Raw genomic sequence first — 17,836 nt, 5'->3', positions numbered from 1 at the left:
GTTGAACATACAGAGGTTTAATGCCAGGATTTCTTTTCAGAATCAGGGGAAATTCAGATTAATTTATTGCACTGCAATATGGGAAATCTATGGCACTAGTACACAGAACGCATGCAGGGTAAATTGCTTTGGGCAAACTGCTACAAGTCCATTAGAGAAGATTTATCTTCCCTTCTTTCCTTCTCCTTTTCTCTTCTTTTACATTTGGTTCTCCCTGTAGCCTCGTTCTTAAGACTCTCACCTAATCTCTCAGCTTCAACTGTTAGCCCTACATGGCTGATTCTTAAATTTATGATTTCAGCCCAAACCCATCATTGTGATTCCAGTCTTAAATTTACAACTTCCTGATAGATGTGTTTACTTGAATATTCTTGTCTTTACTTTAATGTTATATATCTGATAAAAGCTTTTCTTTTTTCCCTCCTTCCTTATCCCAGATGTTGTCTTATAGTTCTGGAAATTTAGGAAAAATTCAGGATAATACAGACCTCTCTCATATTCATTCATTCATTCTCTGTCCCCCATTCACTGTGTGGGTATAGCTCTAATTCTTTTATTTTCTTTGTGCTATAGATTTGCATGCCTATAGCCCAACTGTCTTATTCATTCTAAAATTGTTGGACCTTTGAGTTATTTCCAGTTCAGAGCTATCACAAATAATATTGTAAAAGTTATCTTTGTAAATGTTTCTTAGTGTTCTTATGATGAAAATGTCCCTGTCTGTGCAGTCCAAAATGGTAGCCACTAATCATATATGGACATATAACACTGGAAATGTGGTTAAACTGAATTTTTAGTTTGATTTTATTTAAATTTAAATCACCATGTGTAGCTACTGGCTATTGTATTGGACAGTACAGCTCTATAGCATATACCTGGGAGTGGAATTTCTGGGCTATATATTATGTTCACTTTCAAATTTTCTAGATAATGCTACATAATTTTCTAAAAATAGTTGTAAAAATTTCCACAGTAATGTAGCAAATTTCCTATTAGTTAACATCTTTGCCAACACTTGGCATTCTTAGGCTTTTACATTTTTCTCAGTCTCATTAGTGTAAAAGGGTATTTCATTGAGGTTTAGTTTGTATTTTTATAATTACTAATGAACTGGTATGTTTTCAAATTGTTACTCACTTTCTTAAATGTGTGTGTGTGTGTGTACTCATATGTGTATATACAACACAGGTTGCATGTTAAGTTTTTTTTTTTTTCTCTCTCTCTCTCTTTGGTTGTCTAACTTTTTTTTTTTCCATAAAGGAGATGTTCCAATATATACTAGATATTAATTATTTCTCTTTCTTTCTTCTTTCTTTCTTCTTTCCTTCCTTCCTTCCTTCCTTCCTTCCTTCCTTCCTTCCTTCATAACATATGCTACAAATACCATTTTCTTCCTCTCTTGGAGTCCCTTTCCACTCTTCATATGTGTATTTAGTGAAGGAAAGTTATTTTGAATGTAGGCAAGTATATAAATAAACCCTTATTAAGTATATATATGTTTGTATTGTGTTTCTTCAGATCTCTAAAAACTTATCGATTTGCAATGAGTCTAGGTTCCCAGAAACTTAGTCATTGTTATCCCAAAGCAGTCTCATTTCTCATTTAAACTACCTTCCATTAATTGTTATATCCTCATTTATTCCTTGTGTCTCCCACTCTGTCACTCAAGCAATATCCTCATTCTCTGCAGGGTATGTTCTGTTAAACTAACTGAAGCACATGGGCAAAATTTAAAGCCCACAAAACTAAACTATTGCACACTCCAAATAAAGTATGGTCTCCGTGGATCTGGGATTTACTCGAACTAAGACATCTAAGAATTAACTAGTCTTGAGCACATTAATTTATTAATATTATTAGTGGGTCTTCTATTGCTTTTCTCTGTAATTTTATTTTGAAGTTAATATGATTCATACTAGCTCCACTGACTGTCTTGTGAGAGATGGGCCCCTCTAATCAAGAACATTCATTCAACCTAAAAAGAGTCATGCTTTCAGAACCCTTGAAATTTAATCATTGTTAACCTATTATTATCCCAGAACAGTTTAGATCATTGCTTAATAAGTAATTTATTTTTTTCTTTTTCCCACTCGGAGTAGAGAGTATATTCTTATCCCATTGATATTGGGTTTGGATATTTGAGTTGCTTTGACTAATCCAATGTTAATAGAGGTTTTCCAAATAAAGTCCTTGAATAGGTTTGTGATCTGGTTTTATGCTATGAGAAGCATATGCCCAAGATAGCCACATCCTCTTCAGTCTAGAGACCATTACAAAATCAGTTGTGGCGTAGTGCAAAGCAATGGATCCACAATCTAAAGCAGGATTATCCAATCAAAAGATCCTAGGTCAACGGAACCACAGTCAACCTGCAGAATGAATGATTGTATTGTAAGCCACTGAGATTTGGAATAGTTTGTTAAACAATATTACTATAGTGACAACTAATACTAATACTAATAACTAATACTGGTTAATTCTATGTGTCAGCTTGACTGGACATAGGGTGCCCAGATCAAACATTTCTGAGTGTTTCTGAGCTCCTTTCTTGATACTAGCATTTGAATGGGTAACTCAGTAAAATAGATCACCCTCTCCAACTGGGTGGGAATTATAAAATCTTTTGAAAGCCTGAACAGAACAAAAGCAGAGGAAGGAGGAATTTATTCACTCCTTTTTTCCTTTCTGCTTGCCTGCTTGAGTGTTTCTTATCTCATCTTCTCAGTCCTCTGACTGAGATTTAAACCCTTCGCTCCCCTGGTTCTCAGGGCTTTGGACTTGAACTGAATTATACCAATAGATTTTCTCCAGTTTGCTTGGCAGACTATGGGATTTCTGTCTCCATAATTGCATGAGCTAATTTGTCATTATAAATCTCTTTTAGTACATATTAAGGATTGTAAATATTTACATAAATATATTATAAATAAAAAATATAAATATATTATAAAATATTTATTTTCTTATAAATATTTATTATATATATTTCTTTATATATTTATTATATAAAAATACTTATTGATTCTGTTTCTCTGGGGAACACCTGCCTAGATGTAGAGCAATTATATCTGATAGGTTTGGGGCCTCTATCATCTATATTGTTTAATCAGATTCATTTGATCTGCTCTTGCTCTTTGAGTACTGCTCTTTCCTCTACCTCTGACCCACTTTAATCTATATATTTACTCATTATACAGAACTCTTGAAGATGAATTTCTTAATTATTTAGGAGAAGAAAATCACAAACTTTGATAACACATTAAGTCAAAAATAGTCTAATAAATTCTTCTGTAATATAAAATATGAAATCAAAGCCAGCACATAATTTCTATGAGTGAAACAAATCCTGATGTTATAACGTGACTTTGTAGTATATGTCTACACTGGGAACACTTTCATCAATCCAAAATTTAACAGTTTTGGAACTTGTTATATAGTTGCCTGTTCACCTTGTGCTTTTTAAATGTGAATTTCTGTCAACAACTTCCATATTTATGGATCATTGTCTGAGAGAGTCTACCTGGAATTCCCAGACTTTCCTTCACAGATCCATCCAGATCTGATACAAATATCAAATGTAACTATCCCCGTCATGTAATGTAATTTCTCTAGTTTCTCTGTTGCTGACTTCCTATTTTAACTTTAAGAAATAGTCTCTCAATAACTTTCTGGAGAGGACTTCCCTCCAGGGAAGCAGTTTTGTTTACCCTCTGAGAGCTTCCTTTTCCTCTCTGTTAGAGTTCTCTGAGCCCGAGTAATCCTCCCTGATTTCGTCATGAATAAAATATCTTCCTCTTTCCTCATTCCACATTTTAAAGCTGTTAGTTCCAGATATATTATTCTGGTTCCATTTCTGTTTCCTTTCACATAAGACTAGTTCGGTCTTCCAGTTCTTTAAGTAGTTTCCTGCTTTTCTCCATTCTCTGATACTTCCTGGTTTTTTCACTGACATTTCGAAAGCTAAGATTATCTATCACACAGTTTTCTGTTCATGAGAGTTTATAAAGAATCATATTCTATAGTAGAGCCTTTGGTATCAGAATATATTAGAAGTAATATCTGTGTGATTTTTGGCAATTTATTTAGTATCTTATGCCTCCAGTATCTCATCTGTTAGATGGAAATAATAATAGTGTCCAGGTACATCACAGAGTTCTTCTGGGAAGTAAATGTGAGGGTTTATGTATATCACTTGGAATAGTCTTAGGACATTTGAAACATTCGTTAAAATGTTGCAGCTAATATTATCTTTATTCAGGTACTGTGAGAAGTAAATGAGATATTCCATGTAAAGCATTTAGCATAAAACCTGGCCCATGATAAGCACTCTATGAATATTAGTTCTTATTATCATTAAAATTAAAAATACCTTGCTTACAACTTAAGGTCTGTAACCATTTCCAGATACTTCTGACTCTCAAAGCTGAGCTTCTTCAGAAAAAAAAAAAAAAAAAAACCTTCTTACTTAAAATAATAGACACACACATTCAAATATTACCCTTACCCTCTAAAGGGTAAGGGTACCCACTGAGGTACCCACTGGAGACCCACTGTCCCCTAGTATGTTGTAATTTGAGATACAAATCATTCATGCTCTCTTCTTTTCATCTGAGATATAACTGACATATAACATTTTATTAGTTTCTGGTGTACAACATAATTTGGTATTTTTATATATAACAACATAATCATCATCATAAGTCTAGTTAACATTCATCACCACACATTTTCCCCCCTTGGGAATCATGCTCCTTTCTAACTAAAAAAAAAAAAAAAAGAAAAAAAAAAGAAAAAGAAAAAGAAATAAAAAAGAAGAAATCCAATAATCCAAACTATTGGCTCTATTATCACACAAGAAAATTTTCAATAACCCCTAACCTACAGTGCTTCTTAATAAAACAGGTCAAAGACCACAGCATGTTACTTCATGCCTAAAATAGACCATAAGAAGTGAGGAGAGGTTGATCTGCATGGTAGATTCAGTACAATTAGCTACTATCCAGTGCCTTTGAGTATCGAACATTTGATTAGCATCCAGTTTCCAGCAGAAGAGTTAATGTAATAGAACCCATGACCTTACAAGTCAGTGATCCTATCTCCTGATAAACACATGTCCCAGGGAGCAACCTAGATTCTAACCATTCGGATTAGTATTGCTCCTACTTTCTGGAAGAGTGAGGGGGTGGAAAGACTATGGTCGTGTTCATTTCAAAATTTCCCTTGCTCAGAATGAAGTAGACAACATTCCTTTTATAACGTAAGAGCAAAATAAGCATTCTTCTCAACATTCACCAGATTATATTATAATCCTTTATTTATGTAACGTATCTCATTATATGCTTTACTCTTGTATTCTTAGTAATTACTAAAGTATCTGGCATATAGTAGAGAATCAATAATTGTTGAGGGGTAAGTAAATATATTGATGCTAAAATAGTCACAGTTCGCTGAAACCCAGTGTGTGGATTAATCAGGTTTTATCTTTTCAGTTTCTTTTGTTCAAAAATCATTTTGCTTTTTAAAATCTACAGTCATGAACAAAGGCCATCACGTGGCTCACTGAAACCCTTTTAACTTTTAATCTCCTTATAAGTGAGAGAAGTGGTTTGTAACATCCTTTAAGAATACTGTGAATTCACATAATTAGCACTAAAAAGAGACAAGATATTAGATGTTTCATAAAGTAATATATATACAAACATATGCTTTCTGACAAAGCCCTTTTAGTTAGACTACAACAAACCCCATTAATAAGAAATTTTGAAACAAAATGGAGAATGCTAAAAACATTGGGAGGAGTTTTATGTCTATAAAAATACATGCATGTGCATATGTACAAACACATACAATTATACTTGACTCTTTATGTTCCATGTAAAGAAACTTCCTTGGACTCAAACTCTGAGAGTCGGCATGCCCAGATCAATCAGCTCCATTCTCATTTTCTTTAGGAAAGTCAACCTGTATGGAATAGGCAGTCAGTCTGCTGTCCACCATTTTTTAATGGGTTAGAAAATCCACTGAGTGTACATCTGAGCCATGTATTTCAATTTAACATGTATCACTAATAAAGCTGATAATCTAATCTCGTCTCTCGTGGTTTTTTTTGATCTATCAGTTAATTCTAAAATTATGTGGAAAAAATTGATGCTCCTTGAAGATTCCTTGTATCTGGAACACATACAAATGTACGCCTGTACGTGTATACGTATGTGTATGTGCATGCATATTTTGTGTGCTATGGTTGTGTGGTGTGAATATGTGTGTGCGTATGCACGCGAATACTTGTATTGAATCGATTTTATTATTTCTTAATCTACACAAAATTCAAAAGTTCTTCTTTGGTTTTATAATTTATACTGGGAACTCAAAGCTTCAAAGCTTGCTATCTTGTGTGTGTGTGCGTGTACGTGTATGTTTTAAATTCTAGAGTATTGCATGCTGAATTCTACTGTGATTTAAATTAAGTTATTTTATTTCAAAGCTTGTCAGAAATACTTTATTAGTTTTCTAAAACAGGAGATAGAAAAGCAAAACCCAGGGTCCTAGAGGAGCGTTGGTGGTTGCTCTGCGGGTTGCCCATTTTGGTTTTTCTCCCCGAGCTTGCTCTCAGATTGCTGCTGTTCTCTTTGATTGGCCCCAGATGAGGTCTCAAGTTCTCCTTCTACAGTGTGTTCTGCTTGAGCGCATTCTGCTTTACTTGTTCTTTCCAGGTACTTCTCTTGTTTTTGATATATTATTATAATTAATATTCCACTATAAAAGTACATTGTCCTGTACAGTAGATTAAACATACCAACTAAGATTCTCTCCCAGAGGGACATAAAATCTAGCAGAATAGGTTTGTTGTGAGAAAAAAAAAGTTGAGTAAAATAGTTTTACTGCAAATATACTGTTTAAGTAACACAACGTTGTATGCTCAGCTAAAAACACGTTTCTGCTTGTTTATTGAAGATATCAAATTCCTTAATTCTGTTAAGGATGTCATATGCAAAGAGAATGATAATGACATGATATTTTAATGTTTAAATGGAACTTTTTAAACCATTTAAGATCTGTAGGTTCGTTTGATATTTTTAAGGAAGGCGGGTTTTAAACACTTGGGGAATTTGTGGTTAATCTGTGTTAATTTAACAAAAAATTGAGCATTTATATGGTACTGCTAGATTAAACAAATTCCTAAGGTTACTCCAATTCCATCTTTTTAAATTTTTTAAGAGTTTATTTATTTATTTGAGAGAGAAACAGAGAGAGCACCAGCAGGGGGAGGGGCAGAGGAAGAAGGAGCAGGGGAAGGGAAGAAGAAGAAGTAGAGGGACAAGCAGACTCCCCACTGAGCATGGCCAGGGCTCAATCTCAAGACCCTAAGATCATTACCTGAGCTGAAGACAGACACTTAACCTACTGAGCCACCCAGATGTCCTTCTAATTCCACCTTGATTCCACAATATATCATAGTGTTTATTCCAGGCCAGATATTAACAACTTACTGGTTGGTCTGCAAAAAAATTTTTTAACTTTTCTGCATATCTCCAAAATAGAAATAATAATAATAATAATAGAATTACATTTTTTAAAAGTGCATACCTGGTTATAACAAATAAAATAGCTTATATTACCCCAGCTTTCAAAAAGCTCTGTGTTGGGGGGTACCTGGATGGCATATTCAGTTGAGTGTAAGACTCTTGGTTTCATTGAAGGTAGTGATAATGGGTAGTGGTATGGAGACTGCATGGGGCTCCATGCTCAATGAGGAGTCTGCTTGGGATTTTCTCTCCCTCTCCCTCTGCCCCATCCCACCCAAAATAAATAAAAAAAAAAAAAAAAAAAGGCTCTGTGTTCATCCCAGTAGAAAAATATGGAACCTTACAGGAGAAGGACATGAAATACTATAGGGACCCAGACTCTAATATACTATAAATGAAGTGATAGTGTTTTAACTTCATGCATTGATTTATGAATATGTAATGATGCAAAAGTAGTAGATCATATGTTGGGTTACCTGAAAAGATAAAGTATGGATTGTCAATGGGATCAACACCTGTAGAAAAGAGAAGAAAGAGGCAGAATTTGTCCGAATAGGGAAATTGAACAGCAGTGAAGTCCAATGACCGTGTCAACCAACCCCTAGGAGATTCTATAGTTAGAATGGCTCTTCAGAGTTATCCTAGGCAGGAGCAAGAGAGCAGACTTTAACTTTTAATATTTATTAGTTATGGGCACCCCAGAAAGGCAGTATGCCATTGGTTAAGGTGGCTGTCCTCAGGGGCCTCTTGAAATAGCTTACAGCTGAGTGTTGTCCACCAAGATCTAGATGGTCAGCATCTAGAGAAGAGTTCTAAGTGGGAATCTTGGTTTGCTGGACAATGTTCAAGGAAGAGTGGATATAAGATGCTAATTCTTTATAAAGATCTTATGGAATAGAATTTGCCTTAGTACAGATTAAAATATTTGGGGGATGAGAGCGAATTTGACAGAAATTAAAAATTCTATGAGCCAAATGCAGGCAAAACTAGAGGCTCTGACGGCCAGGGTCACGGAAGCGGAGGAAAGGGTTAGTGAATTGGAGGATGGGTTAATAGAGGAAAAAATAAAAATAGAAGATGGTCTTAAAAAAATCCACGCCCACGAATGTTGGCTACGAGAAATTACTGACTCCACGAAACGATCCAATGTTAGAATCATCGGCATCCCCGAGGGGGTGGAGAAAAACAGAGGCCTAGAAGAGATATTTGAACAAATTGTAGCTGAAAACTTCCCTAATCTAGCAAGGGAAACAAAAATTCGTGTCCAAGAGGCAGAGAGGACCCCTCCCAAGCTCAGCCATGACAGACCTACACCACGTCACGTCATAGTGCAATTCGCAAATATGAGATCCAAGGAAACAGTATTGAAAGCGGCCAGGGCAAAGAAATTTCTCACGTACCAAGGCAAAGGCATCAGAATTACATCAGACCTGTCTACACAGACCTGGAATGAGAGAAAGGGTTGGGGGAGCATTTTTAAAGCTCTTTCAGAGAAAAACATGCAGCCAAGGATCCTTTATCCAGCAAGGCTGTCATTCAGAATTGATGGAGAAATAAAGACATTTCAGAATCGACAGTCACTAGCCAATTTCGTAACCACGAAACCAGCCCTACAGGAGGTATTACGGGGAGTTCTATAAAAGTAAAAAGGCCCCAAGAGTGATACAAAACAGAAAGTCACAGCCAATACAAACAAAGACTTTACTGACAACATGGCAGAATTAAAAGCATATCTCTCAGTACTCAGCCTGAACATTAATGGTTTAAATTCTGGTTTCAAACGCCACAGGGTTGCAGATTAGATAAAAAGAAATGACCCATCCATTTGCTGTCTACAAGAGACTCATTTCGAACCCAAAGATGCATTCAGACTGAGAGTAAGGGGATGGAGTACCATCTTTCACACAAATGGACCTCAAAAGAAAGCTGGGGTAGCAATTCTCATATCAGATAAATTGGATTTTAAACTACAGACTATAGTTAGAGATGCAGAAGGGCACTATATTATTCTTAAAGGAAGTATTCAACAAGTGGATATGACAATTATAAATATATATGCCCCCAACAGGGGAGCAGCAAGATACACAAGCCAACTCTTAACCAGAATAAAGAGACATATAGATAAAAATACATTAATAGTAGGGGACCTCAACACTCCACTCTCAGAAATAGACAGAACACCCTGGCAAAAACTAAGCAAAGAATCAAAGGCTTTGAATGCCATACTCGACGAGTTGGACCTCTTAGATATATATAGAACACTACACCCCAGAACCAAAGAATACTCATTCTATTCTAATGCCCATGGAACATTTTCAAGAATAGACCATGTTCTGGGACACAAAACAGGTCTCAGCCGATACCAAAAGATTGAAATTATCCCCTGCATATTCTCAGACCACAACACTCTGAAATTGGAACTCAACCACAAGGAAAAATTTGGAAGAAACTCAAACACTTGGAGACTAAGAACCATCCTGCTCAGGAATGACTCGATAAACCAGGAAATCAAAAATCAAATTAAACAATTTATGGAGACCAATGAGAATGAAAATACAACAGTCCAAAACCTATGGGATACTGCAAAGGCAGTCCTAAGGGGGAAATACATAGCCATCCAAGCCTCACTCAAAAGAATAGAAAAATCTAAAATGCAGTTTTTATATTCTCACCTCAAGAAGCTGGAACAGCAACAGAGGGACAGGCCTAATCCACGCACAAGGAAGCAGTTGACCAAAATTAAAGCTGAAATCAATCAAGCAGAAACCAGAAGTACAGTAGAGCAGATCAACAGGACTAGAAGCTGGTTCTTGGAGAGAATCAATAAAATTGACAGACCACTGGCAAGACTTATCCAAAAGAAAAGAGAAAGGACCCAGATTATTAAAATTATGAATGAAAAAGGAGAGGTCACGACGAACACCATTGAAATTGGAAGGATTATTAGAAATTTTTATCAACAGCTATATGCCAATAAACTAAGCAATCTGGAAGAGATGCAATCCTTCCTGGAAACCTATAAACTACCAAGATTGAAAAAGGAAGAAATTGATTTCTTAAACAGGCCAATTAATTATGAAGAAATTGAGTCAGTGATAAACAACCTTCCAAATAACAAAACTCCAGGCCCGGACGGTTTTCCTGGGGAATTCTACCAAACATTCAAAGAAGAAATAATACCTATTCTCCTAAAGCTATTTCAAAAAATAGAAACAGAAGGAAAGCTACCAAACTCATTCTATGAGGCCAATATTACCTTGATCCCCAAACCAGGCAAAGACCCCCTGAAAAAAGGAGAATTACAGACCGATTTCCCTAATGAATATGGACGCCAAAATCCTCAACAAGATACTTGCTAATAGAATCCAACAGTTCATTAAAAGGATCATCCACCACGATCAAGTGGGATTCATACCTGGGATGCAAGCGTGGTTCAATATTCGCAAATCAATCAGCGTGATACATCATATCAACAAGAAAAGACTCAAGAACCATATGATCCTCTCAATCGATGCCGAAAAAGCATTTGACAAAATACAGCATCCTTTCCTGATTAAAACCCTTCAGAGTGTAGGAATAGAAGGTACATTTCTCAATCTCATAAAAGCCATCTATGAAAAGCCTACTGCAAATATTATTCTCAATGGGGAAAAGCTGGAAGCCTTTCCCTTAAGATCAGGAACACGACAAGGATGCCCACTCTCGCTACTATTATTCAACATAGTACTAGAAGTCCTTGCAACAGCAATCAGACAACAAAAAGGGATCAAAGGTATTCAAATCGGCAAAGAAGAAGTCAAAATGTCTCTCTTCGCAGACGACATGATACTCTATATGGAAAACCCAAAAGAATCCACTCCCAAACTATTAGAAGTTATAGAGCAATTCAGTAACGTGGCGGGATACAAAATCAATGCTCAGAAATCAGTTGCATTTCTGTACACGAATAACGAGAACGAAGAAAGAGAAATCAGGGAATCCATCCCATTTACAATAGCACCAAAAACCATACGTTACCTTGGAATTAACTTAACCAGAGACGTAAAGGACCTTTATTCTAGAAACTATAAATCACTCTTAAAAGACATTGAGGAAGACATAAAAAGATGGAAAGATATTCCATGCTCATGGATCGGAAGAATTAACATAGTTAAAATGTCCATGCTACCCAGAGCAATCTACACTTTCAATGCTATCCCGATCAAAATACCGAGAACGTTTTTCAATGAACTGGAACAAATAGTCCTTAAATTTGTATGGAACCAGAAAAGACCCCGAATCTCCAAGGAACTGTTGAAAAGGAAAAACAAAGCTGGGGGCATCACAATGCCGGATTTCGAGCTGTACTACAAAGCTGTGATCACAAAGACAGCATGGTACTGGCACAAAAACAGACACATAGACCAATGGAACAGAATAGAGAGCCCAGAAATGGACCCTCAGCTCTTTGGGCAACTAATATTTGATAAAGCAGGAAAAAACATCCGGTGGGAAAAAGACAGTCTCTTCAATAAATGGTGCTGGGAAAATTGGACAGCTACATGCAAAAGAATGAAACTTGACCACTATCTCACACCATACACAAAAATAAACTCCAAATGGATGAAAGACCTCGATGTGAGACAGGAGTCCATCAAAATTCTAGAGGAGAACATAGGCAGCAACCTCTACGACATCGGCCAAAGCAACCTTTTTCATGACACATCCCCAAAGGCAAGAGAAACAAAAGATAAAATGAATTTATGGGACTTCATCAAGATTAAAAGTTTCTGCACATCCAAGGAAACAGTCAGAAAAACTAAGAGGCAGCCCACGGAATGGGAGAATATATTTGCAAATGACACTACAGATAAAGGACTGGTATCCAAGATCTACAAAGAACTTCTCAAACTCAATACACGAGAAACAAATAAACAAATCAAAAAATGGGCAGAAGATATGAACAGACACTTTTCCAATGAAGACATACAAATGGCTAACAGACACATGAAAAAATGTTCAAAATCATTAGCCATCAAGGAAATTCAAATCAAAACCACACTGAGATACCACCTTACGCCAGTTAGAATGGCAAAAATAGACAAGGCAAGAAACAACAATTGTTGGAGAGGATGTGGAGAAAGGGGATCCCTCCTACATTGTTGGTGGGAATGCAAGTTGGTACAGCCACTCTGGAAAACAGTGTGGAGGTCCCTTAAAAAGTTAAAAATTGAGCTACCCTATGATCCAGCCATTGCACTACTGGGTGTTTACCCCAAAGATACAGACGTAGTGAAGAGAAGGGCCATATGCACCCCAATGTTCATAGCAGCAATGTCCACAATAGCTAAATCGTGGAAGGAGCCGAGATGCCCTGCAACAGATGACTGGATTAAGAAGTTGTGGTCCATATATACAATGGAATATTACTCAGCAATCAGAAAGAACGAGTTCTCAACATTTGCTACAACATGGACAGCACTGGAGGAGATAATGCTTAGTGAAATAAGTCAAGCAGAGAAAGACAACTATCATATGATTTCTCTCATCTATGGAACATAAGAACTAGAATGATCAGTAGGGGAAGAAAGGGATAAAGAAAGGGGGGGTAATCAGAAGGGGGAATGAAACATGAGAGACTATGGACTATGAGAAACAAACTGAGGGCTACAGAGGGGAGGGGGGTGGGGGAATGGGATAGACCGGTGATGGGTAGTAAGGAGGGCACATATTGCATGGTGCATTGGGTGTTATACACAACTAATGAATCATCGAGCCTTACATCGAAAACCGGGGATGTACTGTATGGTGACTAACATAATATAATAAAAAATCATTATTAATAAAAAAATAAATAAATAAAAATAAAAGATCAAATTATAAATTGTATTCTAGAAATAAATACTAGAACTCCCTTTATATCCACTCAACATTAAAGGGCTCGTAAATTAGCACCATGATTATTAGAAATGATTTTCATCGGTGAAATAAACAGTGGTAAAACTATACAGATAATGAAGAAATACTAGTAGACATTATCATTCTGATAAGAAAAGTGAAAGAATATAGTGTACCTAACAGTCCAGTTCAGAATGGAGTCCAAGACTTCTGACCCTACCCCTCCATTGTTTGAAGAATAGGTAATTTTGTCATCTGATCCTCTCCAAAAGATAACTAAATCCTGAAAAGAGACTTCCCAGGCAAGGAACTTAGCTGATTGCCTAAAAGGCAGAGAATAGAGGCTTCACTAGGTTTTGCAGAAAAGGTTGTATGCATGTGTGTAGGTGTTCATGTGTACACACATGCTTGCTTGCTTGTAAGTGTGACAAACTTTGATCTGAGACTTTTTATTGTAACATCCCTTGTGGTGGTAAGTTTCCTGAAGAGAAAATATTCAGCTCGAACTTACTGGAAGCTACCAATGGTTACTCAAAAAGTCTCCTAAATCTGAAAAACAAATTAGTTTAGGCCAATTTGTAGAACAAACTAACAAACAATTTGAATCTTTACAGACCAAGTTAGTATTTGAATACTAAAATGAAGAGGGCTTTTTTTAAATGTGAGAATTGGTATCAGAACTTCCATTACACACACGAGCAGAAATCACAAACTTATGTATTACTGCCTTCCAATAACGATTATCAGGGACAGTTACACATAGCTAAGTCTCTAACAAAAAAATTTTTTAAAATTGGTTGGTGAAAAATAAGTGAAACAATCTGAATTCAAACTGTAGCTAAAGACTGATGCCATTTTTTATAAAACATAGGAGAAAGTGTTCATGTTTTTCTGATAAATAAAAATATCTAAGGAGGAGGCTCCTGGGTGGCTCAGTTGGTTAAGCTCCTTCAGCTCAGGTCATGATCCCAGGATCCTGGGATTGAGCCCTGCGTTAGGCTCCCTGCTCTGCGGGAAGCCTACTTCTCCCTCTCCCTCTGCTTGCTGCTCCCACTGCTTGTGCTCTCTCCCTCTCTCTTTGTCAAATAAATAAAGTCTTGAAAAAAAATATATTTAAGAAGAAGGAAACATCAAAATATTAATGGGGGTCGTATTTCAGGGATGAGATTACAGCTGTTTTTTAATTCTTGTCTTCATGCTTTTTACTTAAGAGTTTTCTTAGATGATAAAGTATGACGTGTATTCTTTAAAAGTTGAATTGAATTTGAATGAAATAATGTACTTGAATGTTTTATTGACTAAACCGTTATCATCTGTTGTTCTCTGCCACTACTTCATTAATATTCTTAAAGACTTATTTTAAAGTTTTTCAGTTGTTTCCTAAAAGCTACGTACGTTCATCCTCCAAACCTCCCATCCACTTTCACTGATCATCTTCTGCTCCTTCATACAAACCCCTGAACAGAGCTGATCAACCCATTTTATTTCTTTACCCTCCCAGCCTCCAATCCGTATATAACTAATTCTTTAAGCATACCAGTCAGGCTTCTTCTATTGTTCAAAGTGTACAAGAAATGACACATCAAATGATTCATGGTAAATTTGAGAATATTTGCTCTTGCAGCTTTCACTATTATTATCATCTCTGGAAAAGGAAATTCGAAAATCGTTGAATCCTTTATTATAGGGAAAGTGACAATATCATTTAAAAAACATGGTGGCCCTTTATTTATTTTTTACAGAAGAGTAAACTGAGGGTCAAAGAAATTATATTACTTATTCATGTAGTGCTAGCCAAAAGCAGAATTTCTAGTCAAAGTATTTATTGCCGGTACTAAAATATACATTTTCATCTGGCATCCCAAATACAAGATGTTACAAGATAGTAAATCTAGAGGTTAACAACATAAAATTGTGTAATTAATTCAGGGCCACACTATAAAACATTAATTAATGAAACAAATTTTGAAAGTCATGCCCATTTTTGTAACCTTTCTATAGCATTTTGGCTAATGGATTTATTTCATTTCAGAGGGCATGTCCTGTTCCTCCTTTGTACCAGTTTATCACAATACTTAATATAATGTTTTTCAATGAAGGATCAAGTAAATATTGAAAAATGGAGTAAACAAAAAAAATGAATAAATGAATGGATGAATATTCAAAACTATATAGTGTATCATATATTCAGGTTTGTCTTTGATTTCTATAACTATCTCTTAGGTGCTACGCTGACATGAAACTTCAAGGTATTTCTAAAATTAAATTACATCACAGAATTCTAATTACATTTATATTTGGTCTAAGAAAAAGAAAATTAAATGAGTAAGCACGATTACTTTTTCATCTTTCTTCCTATGTCATAAACACAGCTGTTATTGTGTTTAATTATATATCTGTTCAGTGTTCCCTATTCAGTGGTCTGAGCACTGAATGTGTGTGTGGTTCCAATGCATGCTGTATTTCTCATGATATCCCCCTTTGATTAGTATCCCTAAGGGCAATTATGAAAGAAAAAATTCTATCTGAGGCAAAGTGACAAGTGAAATGTATTCCCAAATGGGAAAAAATAACTGAAACAATAATGGTTCATAGAACATGTAGAATGCATTTCAAGTTGTGTTAATATGTTCACTTTGATTGACTACCATTTTTCCTTGGTTTAGAAAATCGTACTTGCTAACCAGTTGATGTGAATTGAAAGATAAATACAAAAGGATCAATGGAATGATGCCTTGTACTATTTTCAGAAAATTAGAGTTATTTTTGAATTTAGAAAAGCTCACGCACACAATCTTTGGTTAAATATGTTTATCACTGCAAACAATATTTGGAACAAAATATTTGGATCAGTAAGTATCCTATGTAGACACAGTCAGCTAATTTATAAAAATCATGTGATAATTTTAATAAGGTCAATAAAAATACAAGCCACTTTTATTCCTTCCATTTCTAGAAATCACTGTTTTTCTGTATTTCAGGAATATCTGAAATACTGCAAGAAGGTAAGTAGAAATTATATTATCAATGCATAGTAATCTAATTTTTTACCAATGTACCTCATTTTAAGTATTTATGCAGACAATTGTTTTATTTTTATTGTTAGTGTGTGAATCACCTCAAAGTTACAGGCCATGCAAATCATAGTTACATGAATATATTAGTAAATCCAGCATGTTTAGCTACGTTATTATTAAAGCATCCCTAATACTTCTTGAATTATCATTAGGTGTTATTCATTTTAACATCATTTGGAAGTGAAATGCATCATTTTAGGGAGTAAAATAGTAGAACACTGAGGGGGAAAAATGATTTCACATACCTTTACAAATCATGGTTATATGTAATATCATTTTGTTTTATTTTTTACTATCTTTACCTTTGGACTTTAAATGGCTATGTTTGCTATGGAAGAATGCTTCAAATTGTGGTTGATTATAATAGTTGCCTATCTGCTCTATCTACAGTAATGTTTCTCTAGTGGAGAGCAGTAAACATTACATCCCTCTTGTTACAAATATCACCGCTGTCTGTGCTACAATTCATACTTATAATCTCTGAAGTGAGCTGCACAGAACACCAAGGCCTCGGATACTCCACAACATTTAGCCTACTGTTCTTAATATATTGGAGCTCAGAAAATATTCATTGAATGCATGATTGACAAAATGAAATAATTGAAACTGGGTTTGCTATATTTTCATTGATTTGTAGTTTTTATTTCTTTTTATTTTTTTAATGATTTTTTATTATATTATGTTAGTCACCATACAGTACATCCCCGGTTTCCGATGTAAGCCTCGATGATTCATTATTTGTGTGTAACACCCAGTGCACCATGCAATACGTGCCCTCCTTACTACCCATCACCAGCCTATCCCATTCCCCCACCTATTTCTTTATTCATGTATTTGTATTTTTGTCGCTCATTTAATCCTTCAGTCCTTTTGGAAGATTTATGCCTTGGAACACATCAAGTTATCACTTCTCCAGCATATTGTGTGAATTTGTATTTTAAACTTTATATTTATTCTTCAGAAGACATCCTGTTAAATATATAAAAGATTCTATAACACCCTCAAACACTATTGATGCACCAGATCTTTCACGACAAAGGAAAGATCACATTGAGAGATACTAAAGCTTCAGGCTAATAAGGATTAGTTCTGGCAGAGACTTTTTTGTTCTATTGCTCTAAACTACCCTCAGATTCAAGCAGTGGAAAAGTACAAAGAAAGGGCAGTAACATTCAGAATAAAGAGTAACGGTCAATCTACTAAGAAGGCAATATTTTGAGTCTAAGCCAGTGAAACCGGATTATGTGCAGAAATGTAAAGTAAGCAGAAACTGACTATAAACTGAGGTAGTTCTCACGAATCAGATAGATACGCAAGGCTAAATTTTCCACCTTGTAAGCTTTGTTACTAAGAGTA

The 17,836-nt window shown here is 35.5% G+C and overlaps 1 pseudogene; it reads right to left on the bottom strand.

Annotated features, from left to right (window-relative positions):
* LOC113262323 (uncharacterized) overlaps positions 1–17,836 on the bottom strand; it is a 142,306-nt pseudogene that overhangs the window by 92,599 nt on the left and 31,871 nt on the right.

Source organism: Ursus arctos, unplaced genomic scaffold (genome assembly GCF_023065955.2).
Source record: "Ursus arctos isolate Adak ecotype North America unplaced genomic scaffold, UrsArc2.0 scaffold_9, whole genome shotgun sequence".
Lineage (NCBI taxonomy): Eukaryota > Metazoa > Chordata > Mammalia > Carnivora > Ursidae > Ursus > Ursus arctos.
The sequence above is the reverse complement of the archived record's forward strand: the minus strand, read 5'-3'. Positions and strand labels throughout refer to the sequence as shown.